Source organism: Procambarus clarkii, chromosome 47, assembly GCF_040958095.1.
Source record: "Procambarus clarkii isolate CNS0578487 chromosome 47, FALCON_Pclarkii_2.0, whole genome shotgun sequence".
NCBI classification, from domain to species: domain Eukaryota; kingdom Metazoa; phylum Arthropoda; class Malacostraca; order Decapoda; family Cambaridae; genus Procambarus; species Procambarus clarkii.
In genome coordinates, this window is record NC_091196.1 from 29,576,380 (window position 1) to 29,581,682 (window position 5,303).

Sequence of the window (5,303 nt, forward strand, 5' to 3'; positions counted from 1 at the left end):
TAGGGAACTGTCATGTTGTTGTTGTTATAGATTCAGCTACTCGGAACAAGTTCCAAGTAGCACGGGCTATGGCGAGCCCGTAACTTACCTGGCACAGGAGCGGGGCAAGAAGCACGGGCTATGGTTAGCCTGGGAACTGTCAGCCACACGTTCTTTATATATAGACAAGACAACAACATCTCCTTAAAAGCACCTGACACTCCACAAACACCAAGACTCCATCACACATGGTCACTACACACATCCAGATTTAATTTTTTTTTTTAAATTTTGCCCCCAGGGGCGAGTTTATTGGGCAGCGTCACTCATCTTGTGAGTGGACACACCGCCATAGTGACAGTATTGGGCAGCGCCACTCATCTTGTGAGTGGACACACCGCCATAGTGACAGTATTGGGCAGCGTCACTCATCTTGTGAGTGGACACACCGCCATAGTGACAGTATTGGGCAGCGTCACTCATCCTGTGAGTGGACACACCGCCATAGTGACAGTATTGGGCAGCGCCACTCATCCTGTGAGTGGACACACCGCCATAGTGACAGTATTGGGCAGCGTCACTCATCTTGTGAGTGGACATACCGCCATAGCAGCATGTACAACACTCCCCAATAGGAAGAAACCCCGCTGGGTTGTTCATTCTGTCACTTGTACCCAGACACAGCTGGGACTTGCTTAACTGTCTCAAGTGAACATCCAGATCATCACTAAAGATACCCTAACAAACAACACTAAAATAATCAACAAAAACAACGATACATTGATGATTGGACATCAGCGAGGCGCTGCACATCAAAGCAAATTCAGTCATCAACAGCCGGCTAACACCCGCTGCACTCTGCTATCCTCGAAAACAACAACGGAACATCCGGCCCCAGATATCATCGGAACAGGAGATTGGTATGCTGTAGTGAGCCTATTGGATCCTCCCGTGGCAATTCACTTCACATCTCGGATACATAATCTACTAATTTCAGCCATGCTGTATTCACTCGAACTTTGCCTCTAATAACGTGGATGGCCAACGAAACGCGTATCTTAGCGTCAGATATTTAATAAAACAGTAAGATGGTCTTTGGAATTCATTTTCAAACGTCCTTCTTAGTTGAAAAACATACCAAATGAGAAGATTCGTGCTAGACTCATTGATCTCACCCTGTCTGTCATATTCAATAACAATTACAAGAATAATTTAAACAAAAAAAAACGCGTGAAAATGAACTAGGAAAATGAATTTTCCTCTAGGAAAAATGAAACGAAAATTCTGAACATTTTCGTGTTTCACCACATTATCAAGGAAATGCAAAATATGTCTACAGGAAAGACTGTTACCCAAATATATAAAGAGGAAGAGGAGGGGGTGGGGGTTAGGAAGAGGGGGGGTGGGGGTTAGGAAGAGTTGGGGGGTGGGGGTTAGGAAGAGGAGGGGGGTGGGGGTTAGGAAGAGGAGGAAGGGGGGGGGGGGGTTGATCGCCTGTTAGCCCCCCTTACATAACGTAACTATAAAATTAACTCATTCACCCGGTAAGACAAACCAAATGTTAATTTCCACCCCGATGCTGGAACTGTTGCAACAACACTGACTGATCTTAACAATTTTGAACACACACTATCAAACCTACTTGAATAGGCTCTCTGTTGACTTTGGTGACATGCAGAGCCACAGCAAATATAGCGGGAACTCAGACAATTACCGAACGAAAAGATTTCCCAAAAATTTTTTGTTATCGTTCATTCACGAATGAGCCGACCTAACTAAAATACATCGAAATAAATTGTTTTTTTACTATAAATTGATTACTACCTCATCTATTACCAAGGGACCAGGAGGTTGAGTATAATTTATTTTCGGTCATTAATGATATATCCGCAAATTCACTGAAGTGTGGATAAGCAAATGTGAGTGGAAAAAGAGACGAAGCCTAAGGAAAAAAACTGATCCACTCTGGCAATCGCCCGAAGAGACTAAAATCATATGTTTTGACACTTGTGTTTTCGCCTCTGAAGGAGAGTGTCTTAGCGACCGAGTGTTGCCCAAATTTTCCATGTATAACGACTAATTGAAACTATCGGACGTGAGATTTGTGACGATATTCAGCGTGTTGTTGTTCTTTTTAACGAAACTTATGGGAATTGTGAACATTTTTAACTTTGTGTTTTAAGTGTGCGTAAGAGGCCTGACTGCCTGATTTTTTCGCCAGGTTCAGCTCGGTTTCCCTAACTGGATTATCATCATGGTGAGAGACTCCCCCTCCATTCACCCCTACTTGGGGGTATTGGGGTATTGATCTGCGGCTATGAAGACTGCGGGAACGTGAGTATTATAATTGATCTTACAGTCATCAACGCTTCATTTAGCGTAGTGATTGGGAACATATATGCCAATCCCGATTTTTTTTGCCTTAGTTTGTTTATTAATTTAATTTGTTCGACAAGAGATAATTGTCCCATCGCGCTGTGGGTTACGTCTTGTGAATTACGTTCGCGTTGTTAAGGGATTTTTTTTTTTTTAATTTGTGAAAGGAGTTTTGCTATAGAGAAAGAAGGAATTGCCGTGTGTAAGGGAATGGTTAATGACCCCGCTCTAAACAAGGTTGTTCCTTCTCCCTCTGTTATATTTATCAAAGCGTTTGATTAGATTGAAGAATATGTTGATTTGTGTATTACTGAAGCTGATAAATCGAATGCATTGCCCATTGTGGTATCTTGCATAGTGGGTATCGTGGAGAAAATAGTTGATTTAAATCAAGTCTGAGATGAAATTAGTGGCAATAATTATATATAGCGTTAAATGAGCTTGAGAAAATCATCCGATATCTTAATAAGAGTTTAGAACGTTTACTTAAGGATAAACGTTCGAATAACTCGTGGTCATATCACCGTCATTGTAATACATGTACAGGTCTTTTTACAATGCGTAAAACTAATAGTTTTAGTTAAAACTTGCTCAGTGGTAGGGGGGGGGGTGTCGTTAACCTTCTTATTAAGTGGCTGGCGAATTGTTGTTGATCCTCATTTGTTTGAAACTGTACCTTACATCTCGCATTACGAACGAAGTCGTTTTAGTGAGTAAATTAACGAACGTAAATATGAGATTGTGTTTAGTGAGTTTCAACCCAACAGCCTTGTTTACAAAGGCTCCAGGGAAAACGGGAGAAGGGGGGGTGGGGGGGGGGGAGGGAAAACTTTAGCAAACCACCGGATTTCTGATCCCGTCGAGGCCACTCGAGAGATGGTGGGCTCTCGGGTAAATTCCGGTAAAAATATTCTAATTCGACGAATTGCCTTGATAGTGATTTAGATTTGCCTGCATTCACCATTATAGAGGCGATTAATCTCTCTTAATCGCCTCTATAATGGTGAATGCCTCTTAATCTTAATCTCTCTTAATCGCCTCTTAATACACCTCTTTTAGGTCTTATTTGGTATGGCCGGTGAAGCCGGTCGGCCGAGCGGACAGCACACTAGACTTGTGATCCTGTGGTCCCGGGTTCGATTCCGGGCGCCGGCGAGAAACAATGGGCAGAGTTTCTTTCACCCTATGCCCCTGTTACCTAGCAGTAAAATAGGTACCTGGATGTTAGTCAGCTGTCACGGGCTGCTTCCTGGGGGGGTGGAGGCCTGGTCGAGGACCGGGCCGCGGGGACACTAAAGCCCCGAAATCATCTCAAGATAACCTCAAGAAGATGGCAATGCGAAATCCTCTTTATCTGTTGTGCTTAGTAGTTTATAATTGGTGTTTTTCACATCAAAGATTTTGTTTTATAGCTTATAGATTGATACTATATTGTATATGTGGTGTTGGCGCCTGACAGCTGGGTGGACAGCGCTTCGGATTCGGAGTCCTGAGGTTCCGGGTTCGATTCCCGGTGGAGACGAAGACAAAAGGCCAAAATGTTTCTTTCACCCTGATGCCCCTGTTATCTAGCAGTGAATAGGTACCTGGGAGTTAGTCAGCTGCTACAGGCTGCTTCCCCCGGGGGGGGGGGGGGGTAACAAAAAGGAGGTCTGGTCGAGGACCGGGCCGCGGGGACGCTAAGCCCCGAAATCATCTCATCTCAAGATATTGGTTTTGACCGTGGACGGATTCACAATATCTTAAGGATTTTATTGTTAAGACTCTATAACTTGTTACCATCAACTGGGTTCATTGTTGAAATATATATATTTACGTAATTTTTCGTTTTTTTTTTAATTCTATAACTTATAGACAGCATATAAGGTTTAAGATTAGTGTTTACAAGAAGCCTTCAAATGTATGTTCGGGTGTGTAATTGTGTTCAATTATATATATATATATATATATATATATATATATATATATATATATATATATATATATATATATATATATATATTATATATATATATATATATATATAAATTCGTTTTTCCTGTGTTTTTGTGGGTTTTGCGTGTTTGTAGCTATGTATACATAGTTATGTATTCGACCAAGCTTGAAAAATATTGTATAATCCTAACCTAGAAATGAATCAATTCAAGAAATATATCATTCTTGTACATCGTTACACTGGAAATGTAGCTCTAATCTCTCGCACAGTTGATGAATTTAATAACAATGTGGGTTTTAGAAATGAGTACAGTAAAAAAAAAATATATGGTTATCTTGAGATGATTTCGGGGCTTTTAGTGTCCCCGCGGCCCGGTCCTCGACCAGGCCTCCACCCCCAGGAAGCAGCCCGTGACAGCTGACTAACACCCAGGTACCTATTTTACTGCTAGGTAACAGGGGGCATAGGGTGAAAGAAACTCTGCCCATTGTTTCTCGCCGCCGCCCGGGGATCGAACCCAGGACCGCAGGATCACAAGTCCAGTGTGCTGTCCGCTCGGCCGACCGGCTCCCAATAAATGGTAATTAATATTTTCTCTATTCCGTGCTTGTGGATGTGTCTACCAAATTCCTTGCAGAGCATATTGACCAGTCTGGCAAAATGCTGGAGAAATGTTGAAAGCAGTGTATGTGTAGTACCACGATAATACATATGTATCAAATACAATATTTTGTCACTCAACAGGTGGCGTGTATCCCATTGACTGGCTGAACGCAAATAAATTAGCCTCAGGCAAATCTGTTATTGACAGGAACGTAATTAATTGAATGACGTTCAATTTAACATCAGGAAAATGCTATGAATATATTAGTCCTGACCTATATAAATTGGGACCCCCATTTATGGTTGCAAAACATCAAAGATTACTTAACGAATTGGTTTTGTATATTGCAAAACTATTTTAATGACTTCTCGCTAACGAGTGCGATTGTGACTTTATTAAATGGGGTTT

General features: G+C 41.8%; 1 long non-coding RNA gene across 1 annotated transcript in view; it reads left to right on the forward strand.

Annotated features, from left to right (window-relative positions):
• Positions 1-1,998: 1,998 nt before the first annotated feature.
• Positions 1,999-5,303, forward strand: part of LOC138350785 (uncharacterized) — a 229,840-nt gene continuing 226,535 nt past the window's right edge. Inside the window, exons 1-2 of the long non-coding RNA XR_011222290.1 lie at positions 1,999-2,074; positions 2,201-2,313. This is a non-coding gene — a long non-coding RNA (uncharacterized lncRNA). The remainder of the gene's footprint in view (positions 2,075-2,200; positions 2,314-5,303) is intronic.